The sequence below is a fragment of the Cervus elaphus genome, chromosome 6, assembly GCF_910594005.1.
Source record: "Cervus elaphus chromosome 6, mCerEla1.1, whole genome shotgun sequence".
NCBI lineage: Eukaryota > Metazoa > Chordata > Mammalia > Artiodactyla > Cervidae > Cervus > Cervus elaphus.
The window spans coordinates 18,648,422-18,667,977 of record NC_057820.1 but is presented as its reverse complement, the minus strand read 5'-3'; the positions used below and the strand labels follow the sequence as shown (position 1 = coordinate 18,667,977).

The following is a 19,556-nucleotide window of genomic DNA, read 5'->3' as shown; positions in this document are numbered from 1 at the left end:
GAAGCTCTTTACAGCACAACACACCCTGTTTTCCTAGTCCTTCCCTGACCCTTTCCTTCCCGTATCTGGTCAGCTTCCTCACCACTCTGCAAGCTTTCCATCTGTTCCATTTCTGCTGTGAGTTCATGCCTCCACTTTCTCTATTGACCAGTCAACATCTCATCTCAAACACTACCTCCTCCAGGAAGCCACTCCAAATCCTCCAATTTGGGTTTGCCTCGCTCCCTCCTTTGAACTTGCTCAACAACACTTTGGTGGTGTGTTGAAGAGCCCCCTGGACTTGGGGGTCAGGATGCTGGGCTCTAACCATAGCTCTAACCACCGATACTTGGCTACCTCTGCGCCTTTTGTCTAAATGACGATGATAGTACCTTCACTTCCTTCTCCCCAGAGTCATTAGGAGAACTACAGTGGCTATAATAACTTCAGATATGAGCTATATCTAATTATGCATATTCTGAAAACTTTCTTTTTCTTTTTTGGCTAATTTTTGGCTTTTCTGAGCGTGGTCAGTGGGTTTCAATGATCTTTGTGTCCCTCAAAGACAGTGGCCTCCACGTAGCTTAGAAATTACTAAGTTTTTGGTGGGGTTCAGGACCCAATACCCTAAAATATGACACCTTGGCATACTGAAGCTGAAGGAGTTTGCAGGCGTGTTAAGTCGCTTCAGTTGTGTCCGACTCTTTGAGACCTCATGGACCATAGCTCGCCAGGCTCCTCAGTCCATGGGATTCTCCAGGCAAGAATACTAGAGTGGGTAGCCATTTCCTTCTCCAGGGCATCTTCCCAACCCAGGGATTGAACCTGGGTCTCCTGAGTCTCCTGCATTGGCAGGCAGGTTCTTTACCACTAGCACCACCTTCGGGGACACCCCTGAAGGGGTTTGAGAAAATAGCAAAAGCAGGAAGGTCTCTCCCTTCACCTGTCTTCCCAGAAAGCAAGAAGTAAGTCTCTCAGGAGAAAGGTACCCTCCCTGAGCCGGAAGGAAGGCAGACATCCTTAGCACCAGAGATGGAATTTAGGGCTTAGAATAAGCAAACCTTGTGACTTTTTCACCATTTAGTACCCCTCGGGCAAACCCCCTTATCTTGTTGACTCCACAAATTTATGGTTTCTTTGTCTAAAAGTATAAACGTTTCCTGCTATGGTCACTTCCTTGAGTCTTTAATTTTCTTGCAAAAGTTCCCATGTACATTTAATAACATTTGCCTGCATTTCCCCTATCAAACTTAGTTTAATTTTCAGACCCAGCCAGGGACCCTAAGAGGGTTGAGGAGAGCTTTTCTTCCCCTACATATTCAGTATTAAGTTTATTGATTCATTTATACCAGTGAGTTTCAATCAGGGGACATTTGGCAATGTCATTTTGGTTGTCACAGCTCAGGGTAGGGGGACAACGGCTTATTGGCACCTGGTAGGTAGAGGCCAGGAAGGCTCTTCTGTCTCTGTCCCTTCCCTTCTCTTCCACTTCGTACCCATTCCCACAAACAAGAAATTTGGCTCACTAGCGTCAAGGCTGAGAAATTTTGATTCATAGTCTTGCCCTGTTTTTAAAAAGATTTGAACCATCTACTAAATTACATACAAAACAAGACTCAAAAATAAAGAGATCAGGGAAAATAAAGCCTGGAGTAAATTTGGCACCAGTTCTAAGGTTCCTGTCCAGTGCTTGGTATGGGCTGAAAATTAGTCTCTGAGCTTCCCACTAGGCAAAGCAAAGAGGGAATACAAACATTTAGGAGATTGATCACGTCCATAAAATAAAAAGACATTGAGACCTAGACAGATTTCTCAATTTCCTCAAAAAGGAGATGATACATAAAATGCAGTGGCCAAAGCCTATCTCAATAGCTCTACAATAGAAAGAGCAGTGACTTTCCTGAACCTATTCCCTCATACAAGGTCATAGCACAATTCTGGGGTAGAATCAGTAAAAGCAAGACGCTAAAATGATCTCATCTGAGTATCTACCTCTCTGATAATCTGGGATGATTCAAGATTAAAAATCAGATTTTTTTAGATTGTTCAGTGAAAAACATGGATGGATATTCTTGAATATTCCTCCATGGACAGTATTTTCACCACCTGGGGTTCGATAAGACTTGTGCTGCACTGAGGCTAAATTAGAAGTCTTTGGCATGAATCTGAGTTCAGATACCCAGTGAGGGCTGCCTATTACACAGCAACAGATGTGAGGAAAAGGCATATAAAGCAAATGTAGTGTTATAAAAACTAAAAAATGCAAACAGGACATGCACCTGAATAGAAGTGTGGAGGTGAGTTGATGGCCATCCTAATTCAACATGGAGATAAGCTAAAGGCATACCTGCAGGAAAGTCTGTGTTTCCCTTAGAAATCCATTCTATTGATAAAACTACTTTAGCAAGTGACCAGTGGGGAAGCTTAGAAAGGAGACTTGGCCAACACGGGCTACGACTGGTATTTAAATATCCATTTAAAACAAGCTGGTGTTTTATTGAGCAGTACATCTTGAGCACACACCAATGAATCACATCTGGCTGTACAACTGATCAAAGTCCAAGTTCTACAGCAGAGAGCTGGAAAACTTTTACACCGGGTGTTACCAAAACCCACCCATTGTGATGATAGAAGAAAGCAGTAAAGTGCTCATGGAGTCTCATTTTAGGTAATATGACTTCCTGGTTGGGCTTCCCTGGTGGCTCAGTGGTAAAGAATCCAACGGCCAATGCCGGAGACACAGATTCGATCCCTGATTTGGGAAGATCGCCTGGAGAAGGAAATGACAACCCACTCCAGTATACTTGCTTGAGAAATCCCACAGACAGAGGAGCCTGGCAGGCTACAGTCTATGGGGTCTCAGAAGAGTCAACATGATTTAGCGACTAAACAACAACAGCAAACTTCCTGGTCAATGCTACGAAGACAGAAATTACAATATGGACCCTTAGATTATATAATAAGTTGACCACTTGGCTTCATTCTGATTCTGGTCCCATTGGTCTAAGTGAAGGAGGCTTTGGAGTTGATATTTTTAAAGCTTCCTAGGTGATTCCAGCATACAGGGTGGGCTGAGAATTGAATTATCATAATTATTAAAGGATGTCTATCCAAAACGATGATTTGAGTACTGAAGGAATGGAACGTAAGTCTTTTTACACAAAGATAAAACACACATTTCCCCTCTAATTTCAAATGTCCCCTCCCACTTAATTTTTCACCCAAAATATGTATAATTTTAAAAACTTAGTTCAAATAGTACAATCAATGAAGATAAATCTAAATGTCAAAAATCTAAATTTTTGACAAAAATGTCAAAAGAAAATATTTCTTTTAAATCCAGCATACAAGGCTAACCACTATTTTTTTTAGGGGGGCACACAGCATGAGGGATATTTAGTTCCCTGACCAGGATCAAACCTGTACCCTGGCAGTGAAAGCAGGGAGTCTTAACCACTGGACTGCCAGGGAAGTCCAAAGATTAACTACTGTTGACATCTGTGATGTCTGTCCTTCCATTTAATCCAATAAAAATTTGTTTTGTGTGTGTAGGAACACATTTTAATGAGTTTACTCCCAAATGTGGCAGTAAAACATTTTTCCTACAGGGAAAAGAAGGCTGTTTTCTTTTTTGTTATAACTGGGGAGTGAGCATTTATCTCTTTTAAAATTGGGATCCAATCATTGGGCTTTAGCTCAGAATTATTATCTAATTAGTTAAAACTTCTACGTGACTCTTGAGTTGATATAAAGGAACAGAAAGAGTCTTTCCAAGAAAGAGTTTGAGTTCTTCCAGCTCATCCCCCAATTTATTTCTGTCTGCAGAATTAAAGGCTGAAATATTATTGGTTCAGTGAATGAATCCTTGAGTTAGAAGTTTTAAGTCATATGCAGCTATGAAAACTCAACTAAACTCAGATTCCTCCCTTAGGCAATTATTTTCCCAGACTCATGTCTTGCTTTTATTCTATCTGTTGTCTCTTCACCTCTTTCTTGGAAATCTTTGTCTCCAGTAGGAACTCAGCAGGAGAGAATCCCAGAAAGAGAAGAGGGGGTCACCAGCTCCTGGACTTGCAGAGGGCTTGTCTCCACCCATGTTTGGAATATCTATTATCTGGTCTTATCAGCATAGCAAACCTGTAACTTGGCTAAAAGAACCAGAAGACCTAAGAAGTACAGGACTGTAATTTAAAACTTGTTGCAACTTAAATTAGAACCGGAATCATCTGTCCTTTGAGTCACGTGGGTTGAAGATCACTTATAGCTAATAGCTCCATTCACTTCAGCACAAACATCTTGAAGCGACCTAGCTGATTTTTTAAAAAGTCTTTTTTGGTCAACAGTCACCTTTGCTAAATAATTTTAGATTTTGTGCTATTAGCAAGGGATGGGGTTGTGGGGGGGGCAGCGGTGGGAAGAGCCCTTCACCCCACTCAGTGCCCACAAATTGCATTGGTGATGGAAGAAAAGAGGGTTAAGATAGTGCTGGTCATTAGCCATAAAATCAAAGGTCAAAATTACAGAATGGTGAATTTGGGTGGTGTCCATTAATCCAAGGGCTTCCCTGGTGGCTCAGTGGTAAAGAATCTACCTGCCAATGCAGGAGACACAGGTTCGATCCCTGGGTTGGGAAGATCCCCTAGAGAAGTTTAAGAGTTTAAGAGTAATTTTAAGTGCTAATTTCTCAATAAAGCTGATGGCTAAACAATGATGCTTGCTCAGTACTCTTCTTGGCTTCCTCTGCATTTTGCTAATACATGGAAGTGCACTGGGGCGGTTCTTCTGATGGATTGCTTTGGATGGCTTCGAAAGAGCTAAAGCAGGCATATCCTCAGGGCAGCAATAAAGTTGGGGTGATAAAGTGAAATAAAATACAGGAGAAATATTTATTCTCCTTCCTCAAATAAAGGTAATCTTTGAGGGAAATAATCACAATTATGCTGGACTTCTTTACATATGGAGGAATGTAGATGAACAGCATATCACACTTTTTTCAGCGTGTTTAAGACCTCATCATTGACTCAATGGGCATGAGTCTGAGTAAACCCTGGGAGATGGTGAAGGACAGAGAAGCCTTCGGTTTAGGTGGGCTGCAGTCCAGGGGGTTGCAGAGTCAGACATGACTGAGTGGCTGAACAACAAAAGGCCTCTCTGAGGGCCTGGTGGCTCAGACAGTAAAGAATCTGCCTGCAATGCAGGAGACCTGGGCTCAATCCCTGGTTTGGGAAGATCCCCTGGAGAAGGGAATGGCAACCCACTCCAGTATTCTTGCCTGGAGAATTCTATCGACAGAGGAGCCTGGCGGGCTATAGTCCATGAGGTCACAAACAGTCAGACACGACTGTGTGACTAAGACACACACACACAAGGCCTCTCAAGGCTTCCCAGGTGACTCAAATGGTAAAGAATCTGCCTGCCAATGCAAGAGAAGCAGGAGATGCAGTTTTGATTCCTGGGCTGGGAAGATGCCCAGAAAAAGGAAATGGTAACCTGCTCCAGTATTCTTGCCTGTAGAATTCCATGGACAGAGGGGTCTGGTGGGCTACAGTCCATGGGGTCACAAAGATTCAGACAAGACTGTGTGGCTGAGTATGAGCATCTGACCTGATACTTTAAGATCAGCTGTTTTCAGGTCCCTCGCCTCTACTGGAGTCTGAGCTCTATGAATTCTGGCCCCTCATCTTTTTCTCCTAACATGATGCCTGGAACAGAGTATAGGCTCAATGAACAAATGTACAAATACAGAAACAGTAAGTCTCATACGCACAATTCCAAAGTCTCTAGACCAGACATCCATCTAGATGTCATACCTTTTATCAACCATCTTTAAGAAATAAAAAAGAAAACAAAACTTTTCTCCCTGACCCCTTTCTTTAAATCATACACGTGAGAAGAGTTAATCATTCCCTCAACAGTGAAAACACTAAGATCTGCCTTGGTAATATTGCCCATAATAACAACAATGCAAATCAGGGAAGGTGACAAATGGCCAGACTGTGATGATCTCAAAAATTTGTTTTTGTTATATAAAAACAGAGAGAATTAACTTCAGATCGCAAAGTAGTAATAAACCGCAAAATCTAGCAATGGTAATTTCCACAGCAAATCTTGAAACTAATTATAAAATAACAAAGTTTCTAGAAGGAATTTAGAATAATCTGCTTAAACACAAGAGTCTTAATTTCTTCTTTATAACTAAGAGTAGTTTTTCACTTAAAAAATGTCTTTTCATTTTTAAGAAACAGTCTATACACAGGATCTTATGAATTGCCCCTGTCAAATTTAATTTAAAAGACAATTACATGTTGCAGACATGTAGGTTTTAACAAAAATTCACCTATTATTCAATTCTGCCTTATCGTATATTAGTTATATGATGAGAATTTACTGGCTCAATAATTGATTATTTTTAAAATAATTTTCTTTTGAAAGAGGATGAAAGAGAAAGACAAGAAATTGGCAACATTAAAGTTATTGCAAAAATACTCACCACACACAGGCTGACTACAGAGGACAGCAGCTCAGATAAGCAGGAAAAACCTCTGGAACACGACCGTTTTGTTGTGCAGCCCAGGGCTGTCATCAGTTAAGGCGGGGTTGGAGGGGGGGTGTGGAAAGTTAGGAGGTGGGACTGGAGGAAAGAAAGCAAGCCTGTCTTTACTGCTTGGGGTGGGGTAGGGTGGTCAGTGTTTCTCCGCTTAAGAAAGCGGACACTCCGTTTCATCTGATTCCATTTATTTTATGTGACATTTGCCTGATAATACTGCTTCCTTAGACAGCAAGATTTATCTATGATTGGGCAACAGCACATCTTATGAAGGTCCAAGTTTTATTTATTCAGAATTTCTAGAATTCATCTATTTCCCAAGGCATTTAAGTGTCTTGACACATGTTTAAAAGTGAGAATTGAGCAGCTGGCCTTATGATTCAAAAATGCTAAAGACATATTAGATTTCCTTCTTGTCAGGTTGTTTTCTAAGCTAAAGTGCTGTATGGCCAATGAGAGACTAGAGAAGATATTGAAGGTTAGGGGTGCAGAGAGGGACAGGGGCAATTTTGGAGCCACCCGTCTGGTGCTGGTGTGGAGCCTGGAGTCTAGAAGGCAAGACTGTCATCATGGAGATCACTGCAGGGACAATTTCATACAAAGAGAAGGTGCAGGGTTGCCCTGGTGGCTCAGCAGTAAAGACTCTGCCTGCAAAGCAGGAGACTCAGGTTCCATCCCTGGGTCAGGAAGATCCCCTGGAGAACAGCATGGCTACCCACTCGAGTATTCTTGCCTGCAAAATGTCATGGACAGAGGACCCTGGTGGGCTATAATCCACGGGGTCACAAAGAGTTGGACACGACTTAGTGACTAAACAACAACAACAATGAAGGATGCAGAGGACCAAAGCAAGGATGGAAAACAGAAGTGTAGCTTTAACGGAAACCACCATTCCTATTGTTTAATCACAATAGGAATGGGCAGTTCTTAGAGAACGGGAACAGCGATGAGAGAGGAGCTGAATCACTTCGTGAATCAGTAGATAGGTACACAGATACGCAATACTGAATACGAAAACTTCAATTGTTTCCTGGTTGCTGATTTAAAGTGTGTTCATTTAGCGGAGGTTAAAACATAATCCTTTTCGATGTAACTCTTAACTTGTAGAGTTTTTCCCGTGGTGTTTGAATATAAAACTTGAATGAGTCATATCACTGAAACTACTTTACGTTCTCCTTGGTTAGTTGTGTGTACAGAAGAAGTTGTTCTTGGAGGTGGAAGATAAGGGGAAAGGAGTATCTGGGCACTCACTGATTTTAGGGAGACCTTCAGCAATCTACTGATATTCATACATACCACTGAATAGAAAACCCAGGTATCAGCACAATCGATATGATCTTATTGTAGAAGACTAGAGTGTGAGCCAAAACCATGGCACTCAGCCAAAACGGGCGGTGACATCATTCCTGTCCTAGGAGAGTTTATGATCTGGGAAGTGAGACACACCGTATGGCCCATATAGAAAATATCCTTCCCTGGTGGCTCAGTGGTAAAGAATCTGCCTGCCTGTGCAGGAGACGCAGGTCCGACCCTGGGTCAGGAAGATCCCATGGAGAAGGAAATGGCAACCCACTCCAGTATCAAAAAAAAAAAGAAAGAAAAAAGAAAAAAGAAAGAAAATATCCTTTTGTTGTTTCTTTAGTTCAGTTCAGTTCAGACGATCAGTTGTGTCCAACTCTTTGGGACCCCATGGACTGCAACACGCCAGGCTTCCCTGTTCTTCACTATCTCCCAGAGTTTGCTCAAACTCATGTCCATTGAGTTGGTGATGCCATCCAACCATCTTGTCCTCCATCACCCCCTTCTCCTCTTACCTTCAATCTTTCCCAGCATCAGGGTCTTTCCCAATGAGTTGACTCTTCACATCAGGTGGCCTAAGTAGTAGAATTTCAGCTTCAGCATCACTCCTTCCAATGAATATTCAGAGTTGATTTCCTTTAGAATTGACTGATTTGATCTCCATGCTGTCCAAGGGACTCCCAAGAGTCAAAGCAACAGGTCATCAAGTTCTAGGCCACTTATTCTGTGGATCTTGGGCAAATCTCTTAATAAAAAAGGGCTGTAATGTATTAAATCAGCATGTGCTTAAAGCACAAAATCATTTCAACTAATGTGTCATATATCTTCATCATTTGACATTCATAGCAACTGTCATTGTTACTACAATAATAAAAATAAGGAAACTGAGTCCAGAGAAGTCAAGTAGTTTCCAAGGGCCCTACAGCAGCTACTCTGAAAGGGTGGAACGTGAATTCAGGCTTATCTGACATAAAAGTCTGTATTTTTCCACTATGACTCTCAACTGTAAAACAGTGGTGAAAACATCCACATCACAGGGCCCTGGGGAGAATTAAATAAGATAATATGGGAGAGCCTAGATACATGGACGATATGCAATAGAGTCGCGTTCCCCTCCCCTGTCACCCCTTCTCTTTCTCAGGATGAAGCCCCTTTTTTAAGGTTCTTTCAAAGCCCTCTGTGTACCCCTCTCCTCCACTGTAGGATATCTCACCTGCCCCATTCCCCAGCTGGACGCTGAGCCCTTTGAAGGACAGGGGGAGGCCTCTGTCACTGGCATGAGTGAAACTCAGGGACCTGTGGGATCACATTAAAATATCTTTAGAGTTATGGTCTGAGCCAGCCACAGGAGTCACAGTAGTAAAGAATCCACCTGCCAATTCAGGAGAACGTGGGTTCAATCCCTGGGTCAGGAAGATCCCCTGGTGGAGGAGATGGCAACCCACTCTATCATTCTTGCCTGGAAAATCCCAGGGACAGAGGATCCTGGTAGGCTATAGGCCATGGGATCACAGAGTTGGACATGACTGAGCACTCACTCACTCACTCACTGAGCCAGTCACACAGAAATAGGAAAAGAATCACCCAGGGATTAATTGAATTCCATCAAGTAGGGAAGGAGCCAGGATTTGGGAACTTCACGCATTCTGCCCATTTATACCAACTGAGCATTTTTAAAAGGGACCCACCAGGTCATCTGTGATTGGGGTTAAATCAGGCCCCCCAGGTTCTATATTCTAGTCTCTGATCCTTTTATTCGTTCACTCAACAAACATATACATATATACTGAGTCCTTGCTATACAACAGGGCTGTGTGAGGTACCAGCGATATAAGAGCAACAAACAGGTTTCCTGCTCTCAAGATGCCCATTTAGTTTTATCCTAGTAAACAAGAAAGAGGAAAGAAAAACACACGCAAACACAAATAAACCCCAAGTCAGCATCCAAGTGAATAAAACTGCTGTGTATTGTTCTAAGGGTTGCAAAGACAGTCATCAAGGGGCTGTGGTTCTGAAAGAGGGAGTCGGGGAAGGCAAGACCTACCTCAGACAGGATGGGCAGGGGAGGCCTCCCTGGAGCAGACACCCGAGGAGGATGAGGAGGTGGCTGTGTGGATGGGTGGGAGGAGCATCCCAAGAGAGGGCCAAAGTCCCGGCGTGAGCTCAGTGGATTTGAGGAAGTGAAAGGAGCATCTGAAGAAGTAGGAAGTGTTCAGATGGTCTATGTGAGGAGTCCTGGAATGGCGGCAGACAGAGGTTTATAGGACTATTCAGGAAAGACTCCACAGGGACTTCTGTGATGGTCCAGTGGTTAAGATGCTGAGTTCCCACTGCAGGGGGTGTGGATTCGATCCCTGGTCAGGGATCCTATGTGCTGTGTGGCCAAACATTTAAAAAATTAAAAACAAAAACAACAGGAAAGACTCCGTGAAGAACTATATATATATTAAAATTTGTTTATTTATTTATGACTGTGCTGGGTCTTCATTACTGTGTAGCCTTTCTCTAGCTGCAGCAAGCAGGGGCTACTCCCTAGCTGTGGTGCATGGGCTTCTCATTGCAGTGGCTTTTCTTGTTGCACAGCACGGGACCTAGGGTGCTTGGGCTTCAGCATTTGCAGTGTACAGGCCTAGTTGACCTGCAGCATGTGGAATCTTCCCGGACCAGGACTTGAACCCCTGTCCCCTGCATTGGCAGAAAGCTTCTTAAGCACTAGACCACCAGGGAAGTCCAGGAACTATATTTTCAAGGAGACAGACATGTGAACAGGTGTGTGTGTGTGTGTGTGTGAACTCCTGCTGAGAAAATCACCAGGCCATTTTTTTTTTTTTGTCTTTTCTTTAAACAAAAGATGTAGCATGGCTCCAACCTGGCTGGTGTTGCTCTTCTCTTTGCAAACAGGTTCCACAAGCTTTGGGGCTGAGAACGTGGAGACTTAGTGGTTGATGACAAATTCTCTGAGAAAAGTGATCAGGTTGGGTATTGACTAGACTGCTTTGGAGAGTCATTGCCATTTTCCAAAAGGACTAAGGAGCCACTGGCCTGTGTCATATGGGCACTGCCTGGGGTGGAGTTCTATAACTATTGCTTCTGGGGTTAGCCACTGAGTAAATGTTTATCAAGACAGTCTGGCACAGGGGTGCCCAGTATGGCCTCTGGAGTGAGAATCGCTGCTGGCTCACTGTGTGACCTTGGTCTAGTTAGTCGCCATCTCTGTGCTTCAAATTCTTCATAGGGTCACTGTTGGGATTAAATAGTGAACATGTCCTAACCGTCTGAGCTTCCCTGGTGGCTCAGTGGTAAAGAATCCGCCTGCTAATGCAGGAGACTTGGGTTCGATCCCTGAGTCAGATCCCTGAAGAAGGAAATGGCAACCCACTCCAGTATTCTTGCTGGGAAATCCTATGGACAGAGGAGCCTGGTGGGCTACAGTCTGAAGGGTCACAAGGGTCAGACTTGACTTCGTGACTAAAGTCATGTGGTCATAACACCACTACCTAGCAGTCTATAAGTATTCAGCAAATACTGCTTTTTTGCCCCCTCTCCCTTGAATTAAGGAACTGGGGAAAAGGAATAATGAAAAGAAATTTAAGAAGTAGAATCCGCAGACTTGCTATATGGAATGTGGACAGTGAGACAGCAAAATTGAAATGGATCTCAAGTTTCTATCCTGGGGCACCGCTTGGCAGTTGTATTGTTTAAGACTCTTTCTGACTCCAGTCACAGAATATTAACAGTAAATATTAAGTGTTAGTCATGGCCTTCTCTCATAGCTCAGTTGGTAAAGAATCTGCTTGCAATGCAGGAGACCTGGGTTCTATTTCTGGGTCAGGAAGATCCCCTGGAGAAGGAAATGGCTACCCACTCCAGTATTCTTGCCTGGAGAATTCCATGGACAGAGGAGCCTGGCAGACTATAGTTCATGGAGTTGCAAAAGTCGAACATGAGGCGGATCCTTTAGTGTCTGAGCCACAGGGAGCCCAGGAATCCTGGAGTGGGTAGCCTGTCCCTTCTCCAGGGGATCTTCATGACCCAGGGATTAAACTGGGGTCTCCTGAATTGCAGGTGGATTCTTTACTGCCCGAGCTACCAGAGAAGACCACATTAAGCAAAAAAGGAAATTTATTGCCTCATATCTGAAAAATCTTCGGTGCAACTGGTTTTGGGACCAGCTTGCTCCAGGTCCAACCCTGTGATCGGGGCCCAGCGGTCTTAGTTCTGCTCTGCTTCAGGCCAACTTCATTCCTTCTCAAACTTCACATGAAGGTACAGGAGCCATCAATAGCTCCAGGCTTGTCCTCTCACATCGTCTATAATAAATAGGTAAATAATAACAGTAGTTAACACCCACATTTGCTTATACGAAAAAGAGTAGGGCAACTACTCTTTTTACATATATTGACAATTGTAATTTTCACAAGAATGATGTAGGTAGGAAAAACTCTCTAGAAGCCAGTGAAAAAGAATTCACTTTTGGGGGAGGAGCCAAGATGGCGGAGGAATAGGACGGGGAGGCCACTTTCTCCCCTACAAATTCATCGGAAGAACAACTTTACTCTGAGCAAACTTCACAAAACAACTTCTGATCGCTAGCTGAGGTCATCAGGCACCCAGAAAAGCAGCCCATTGTCTTCGAAAGGAGGTAGGACAAAATATAAAAGATAAAAAGAGAGACAAAAGAGCTAGGGACAGAGACCCGTCCCGGGAAAGGAGTCTTAATAGAGGAAGTTTCCAAACACCAGGAAACCCTCGCACTGTTGGGTCTGGGGGAAGTTTTTAAATCTCGGAGGGCAACCTAACTGGGAGGGGAAAAAGAAATAGAACCCACAGATTACGTGCCTAAAAGCAACTCCCAGCAGAAAAGTACCCCAGACGCCCGCATCCGCCACCAGCAAGTGGGGGTGGAACGGAGAGGAGCGGGCGGCATTGCTTAGGGTAAGGACCGGGCCTGAGTGCCCTGAGGACAATCGGAGGGAGCTTTTGTGAGTTACCAACTTAAACTGTGGGATAGCAAGAGAGAGAGAGAGAGAGAGAGAAAATTAACTGGCCCGAACACACTGCCGGCCGCTCGCAGAACAAAGGGACGGAGCAAGTCCAGAGAAGAGCTCGCAGGCTGTGGACCGACCCAGCCCCACCGGAGGCTGGAGGCAGGGGGGAGGCGAAAGGGGCAGGCTCGGCCCCAAGGACCGCATCCCCTACCGCACTGCAAACAGGCCTCCAGTTTCTAACCAAAGACCTCCTGAGATTCTGGATGGTCGACATCCGCCGGGAGGGTCGCCGCGAGACACAGGGCGCAGGCACCCGACCGGCGCAGGCGGGGACTGAGGCTGGGACCGCGGAAGGGAGTGGGCCTGCCACAGCCGGGGAGAGTGCGCCCGTCAAGCTCCTGGCTGCCTGAGCTGCCCGGACGGGGAAGGCACAAAACTGAGGCACAGCTTTTTGTTCCGCGCTTTTGTGGAACACCCGAGGGCTGGAACCGCGCGCAGCGCAGGGCACGCTCCATATAGAGCAGCCGGGAGCCTGAGCAGCGTAGACGGGGAAAGCAGTGCCAGCCCCTCCCCGCAGTGCAACAGAACTAGCAACCTGAATAAGAGACCACCTCTGCCCGCCTGTGTCAGGGCAGAAATTAGGCACTGAAGAGACTGGCAAACAGAAGCCAAATAAACAAAGGGAACCGCTTCAGAAGTGACTGGTGCAACAGATTAAAATCCCTGTAGGTAACACCGACTACACTGGAAGGAGGCTGTAGATATCGAGAAGTGTAAGCTGGAACGAGGAGCTATCTGAAACTGAACCGAACCCACACTGACCACAGCAGCTCCAGAGAAATTCCTAGATATATTTTTACTTTTTTTTTAATTAAAAAATTTTTTTCCTTTTCTTTTATTTTTTTATTCTTTCTCTTTTATTTTCTTTTAAAATTCCCTATTACTCTCCCATTACTCCTTAACTTTCATTTTCATAGATTTTTACAATTTTTTTAATTAGGAAAAAATTTTTTTCTCTTTTTTTTTTCTTTTTTTTCTTTTTCTCTTATTCCCTTTTAAAGTCCTCTATTACTCCTCTACTACTCCTTAATTTTCATTTTCATTTCACTATAACCTTGCAAAAAAAAAAAAAGAGAGAAGCCCTATTTTTAAACCGAACTTCATATATATTTCTAAAATTTTTTGTGTTTTTGTTTTTAATATTGTATTTTTAAGAGTCTAACCTCTACTCTAGATTTTTAATCTTTGTTTTTCAGTATGTGATATAAATTTTGGACATTTAAGAATCCAATATTCAGTTCCCATTTTCACTCAGGAGTGTGTTGATTACTCTCTCCCACTTTTGACTCTCTGTTTTCTACCTCAGAACACCTCTATTTCCTCCTTTCCCCTTCTCTTCCCAATCCAGTTCTGTGAATCTCTGTGGGTGTCTGGGCTACGGAGAACACTCTGGGAACAGACAGCTGCATAGATCTGTCTCTCTCCTCTTGAGTCCCCGTTTTTTCTCCTCCTGCTCATCTCTATCTCCCTCCTCCCTCTCCTCTTTTTCATGTAACTCTGTGAACCTCTCTGGGTGTCCCTAACGGGGGAGAATCTTTTCACCATTAACCTAGAAGTTTTATTATCAGTGCTGTATAGTTGGATAAGTCTTGAGACTACTGGAAGAATAAAACTGAAATCCAGAGGCAGGAGACTTAAGCCCAAAACCTGAGAACACCAGAAAACTCCTGACTACATAGAACATTAAGTAATAAGAGACCGTCCAAAAGCCTCCATACCTACACTGAAACCAACCACCACCCAAGAGCCAATAAGTTTTAGAGCAAGACATACCACGCAAATTCTCCAGCAACGCAGGAACATAGCCCTGAACATCAACATACAGGCTGCCCAAAGTCACACCTAACACACAGACCCATCTCAAAACTCATTACTGGGCACTCCATTGCTCTCCAGAGAGAAGAAATCTAGTTCCATGCACCAGAATACCGACACAAGCTTCCCTAACCAGGAAACCTTGACAAGCCAATCGTCCAACCCCACCCACTGGGTGAAACCTCCACAACAAAAAGGAACCACAGACCTCCAGAATACAGAAAGCCCACTCCAGACACAGCAATCTAAACAAGATGAAAAGGCAGAGAAATACCCAACAGGTAAAGGAACATGAAAAATGCCCACCAAGTCAAACAAAAGAGGAGGAGATAGGGAATCTACCTGAAAAAGAATTTAGAATAATGTTAATAAAAATGATCCAAAATCTTGAAAACAAAATGGAGTTACAGATAAATAGCCTGGAGACAAAGATTGAGAAGATGCAAGAAATGTTTAACAAAGACCTAGAAGAAATAAAAAAGAGTCAATTAAAAATGAATAATGCAATGAATGAGATCAAAAACACTCTGGAGGGAACCAAGAGTAGAATAACGGAGACAGAAGATAGGATAAGTGAGGTAGAAGATAAAATGGTGGAAATAAATGAAGCAGAGAGGGAAAAAGAAAAAATAATCAAAAGAAATGAGGACAACCTCAGGGACCTCTGGGACAATGTGAAATGCCCCAACATTCGAATCATAGGAGTCCCAGAAGAAGAAGACAAAAAGAAAGGCCATGAGAAAATACTCGAGATAATAGCTGAAAACTTCCCTAAATGGGGAAGGAAATAGCCACCCAAGCCCAAGAAACCCAGAGAGTCCCAAACAGGATAAACCCAAGACGAAACACCCCAAGACGCATATTTATCAAATTAACAAAGATCAAACACAAAGAACAAATATTAAAAGCAGCAAGGGAGAAACAACAAATAACACACAAAGGGATTCCCATAAGGATAACAGCTGATCTATCAATAGAAACCCTCCAGGCCAGAAGGGAATGTCAGGACATACTGAAAGTAATGAAAGAGAATAACCTACAGCCTAGATTACTGTACCCAGCAAGGATCTCATTCAGATATGAAGGAGAATTCAAAAGCTTTACAGACAAGCGAAAGCTGAGAGAATTCAGCACCACCAAACCAGCTCTTCAACAAATGCTGAAGGATCTTCTCTAGACAGGAAACACAGAAAGGTTGTATAAACGTGAACCCAAAACAACAAAGTAAATGGCAACGGGACCACACCTATCAATAATTACCTTAAATGTAAATGGGTTGAATGCCCCAACCAAAAGACAAAGACTGGCTGAATGGATACAAAAACAAGATCCCTATATATGCTGTCTACAAGAGACCCACCTCAAAACAAGAGACACATACAGACTAAAAGTGAAGGGCTGGAAAAAAATATTTCATGCAAATGGAGACCAAAAGAAAGCAGGAGTCGCAATACTCATATCAGATAAAATAGACTTCCAAATAAAGGATGTGAAAAGAGACAAAGAAGGACACTACATAATGATCAAAGGATCAATCCAAGAAGAAGATATAACAATTATAAATATATATGCACCCAACATAGGAGCACCGCAATATGTACGGCAAATGCTAACGAGTATGAAAGAGGAAATTAATAGTAACACAATAATAGTGGGAGACTTTAATACCCCACTCACAACTATGGATAGATCAACTAAACAGAAAATTAACAAGGAAACAAAAACTTTAAATGACACAATGGACCAGCTAGACCCAATTGATATCTATAGGACATTTCACCCCAAAACAATCAACTTCACCTTTTTCTCAAGTGCACACGGAACCTTCTCCAGAATAGATCACATCCTGGGCCATAAATCTAGTCTTGGAAAATTCAAAAAAAATTGAAATCATTCCAGTCATCTTTTCTGACCACAGTGCAGTAAGATTAGATCTCAATTACAGGAAAAAAATTGTTAAAAATTCAAACATATGGAGGCTAAATAACACGCTTCTGAAAAACCAACAAATCATAGAAACAATCAAAAAAGAAATCAAAATATGCATAGAAATGAATGAAAATGAAAACACAACAACCCAAAACCCATGGGACACTGTAAAAGCAGTGCTAAGGGGAAGGTTCATAGCATTACAGGCTTACCTCAAGAAACAAGAAAAAAGCCAAATAAATAACCTAACTCTACACCTAAAGCAATTAGAGAAGGAAGAAATGAAGAACCCCAGGGTTAGTAGAAGGAAAGAAATCTTAAAAATTAGGGCAGAAATAAATGCAAGAGAAACTAAAGAGACCATAGCAAAAATCAACAAAGCTAAAAGCTGGTTTTTTGAAAAAATAAACAAAACTGACAAACCATTAGCAAGACTCATTAAGAAACAAAGGGAGAAGAACCAAATTAACAAAATTAGAAATGAAAATGGAGAGATCACAACAGACAACACTGAAATACAAAGGATCATAAGAGACTACTACCAGCAGCTCTATGCCAATAAAATGGAAAACTTGGAAGAAATGGACAAATTCTTAGAAAAGTATAACTTTCCAAAACTGAACCAGGAAGAAATAGAAGATCTTAACAGACCCATCACAAGCAAGGAAATCGAAACTGTAATCAAAAATCTTCCAGCAAACAAAAGCCCAGGACCAGATGGCTTCACAGCTGAATTCTACCAAAAATTTAGAGAAGAGCTAACACCTATCTTACTCAAACTCTTCCAGAAAATTGCAGATGAAGGTAAGCTTCCAAACTCATTCTATGAGGCCACCACACCCTAATTCCAAAACCAGACAAAGATGCCACAAAAAAAGAAAACTATGGGCCAATATCACTGATGAACATAGATGCAAAATCCTTAACAAAATTTTAGCAAACAGAATCCAACAACATATTAAAAAAAATCATACACCATGACCAAGTGGGCTTTATCCCAGGAATGCAAGGATTCTTTAATATCCACAAATCAATCAATGTAATACACCACATTAAGAAATTGAAAGATAAAAACCATATGATTATCTCAATAGATGCAGAGAAAGCCTTTGACAAAATTCAACACCCATTTATGATTAAAACTCTCCAGAAAGCAGGAATAGAAGGAACATACCTCAACATAATAAAAGCTATATATGACAAACCCACAGCAAGCATTACCCTCAATGGTGAAAAATTGAAAGCATTTCCCCTGAAATCAGGAACAAGACAAGGGTGCCCACTCTCACCACTACTATTCAACATAGTGTTGGAAGTTTTGGCCACAGCAATCAGAGCAGAAAAAGAAGTAAAAGGAATCCAGATAGGAAAAGAAGGAGTGAAACTCTCACTGTTTGCAGATGACATGATCCTCTACATAGAAAACCCTAAAGACTCTTCCAGAAAATTACTAGAGCTAATCAACGAATATAGTAAAGTTGCAGGATATAAAATTAACACACAGAAATCCCTTGCATTCCTATATACTAACAATGAGAAAACAGAAAGAGAAATTAAGGAAACAATACCATTCACCATTGCAACAAAAAAAAATAAAATACATAGGAGTATATCTACCTAAAGAAACAAAAGACCTATACATAGAAAACTATAAAACACTGATGAAAGAAATCAAAGAGGACACAAACAGATGGAGAAACGTACTGTGTTCATGGATTGGAAGAATCAATATTGTCAAAGTGGCTATACTACCCAAAGCAATCTATAGATTCAATGCAATCCCTATCAAGCTACCAACGGTATTTTTCACAGAACTAGAACAAATAATTTCACAATTTGTATGGAAATACAAAAAACCTCAAATAGCCAAAGTAATGTTGAGAAAGAAGAATGGAACTGGAGGAATCAACCTGCCTGACTTCAGACTCTACTACAAAGCCACAGTCATCAAGACAGTATGGTACTGGCACAAAGACAGAAATATTGATCAATGGAACAGAATAGAAAGCCCGGAGATAAATCCATGAACCTATGGACACCTTATCTTCAACAAAGGAGGCAAGGATATACAATGGAAAAAAGACAACCTCTTTAACAAGTGGTGCTGGGAAAACTGGTCAACCACTTGTAAAAGAATGAAACTAGAACACTTTCTAACACCATACACAAAAATAAACTCAAAATGGATTAAAGATCTAAATGTAAGACCAGAAACTATAAAACTCCTAGAGGAGAATATAGGCAAAACACTCTCCGACATAAATCACAGCAGGATCCTCTATGAATATAGAGAATATTGGAATATTCTCCCAGAATATTGGAAATAAAAGCAAAAAGAAACAAATGGGACCTAATGAAACTTAAAAGCTTTTGCACAATAAAGGAAACCATAAGCAAGGTGAAAAGACAGCCCTCAGATTGGGAGAAAATAATAGCAAATGAAGAAACAAAGGATTAATCTCAAAAATATACAAGCAACTCCTGCAGCTCAATTCCAGAAAAATAAATGACCCAGTCAATCCAAAAATGGGCCAAAGAACTAAACTGACATTTCTCCAAAGAAGACATACAGATGGCTAACAAACACATGAAAAGCTGCTCAACATCACTCATTATCAGAGAAATGCAAATCAAAACCTCAATGAGGTACCATTACACGCCAGTCAGGATGGCTGCTATCCAAAAGTCTACAAGCAATAAATGCTGGAGAGGGTGTGGAGAAAAGGGAACCCTCTTACACTGTTGGTGGGAATGCAAACTAGTACAGCCACTATGGAAAACAGTGTGGAGATTCCTTAAAAAACTGGAAATATAACTGCCATATGACCCAGCAATCCCACTTCTGGGCATACACACTGAGGAAACCAGATCTGAAAGAGACACGTGCACCCCAATGTTCATCGCAGCACTGTTTATAATAGCCAGGACATGGAAGCAAC

The 19,556-nt window shown here is 42.1% G+C and overlaps 1 protein-coding gene across 2 annotated transcripts in view; it reads right to left on the bottom strand.

Annotated features, from left to right (window-relative positions):
- LOC122696384 (placenta-specific gene 8 protein-like) overlaps positions 1 to 9,982 on the bottom strand; it is a 34,259-nt gene extending 24,277 nt beyond the window's left edge. Inside the window, exon 1 of one of the 2 annotated variants that reach the window (XM_043906317.1) lies at positions 9,870 to 9,982. The gene's annotated coding sequence lies outside the window, so the exon portion shown is untranslated. Of the gene's footprint in view, positions 1 to 6,469; positions 6,611 to 9,869 lie in introns of those variants that run through there. The other variant, XM_043906316.1, reaches the window with a different exon arrangement.
- Between the last annotated feature and the right edge of the window lie 9,574 nt (positions 9,983 to 19,556).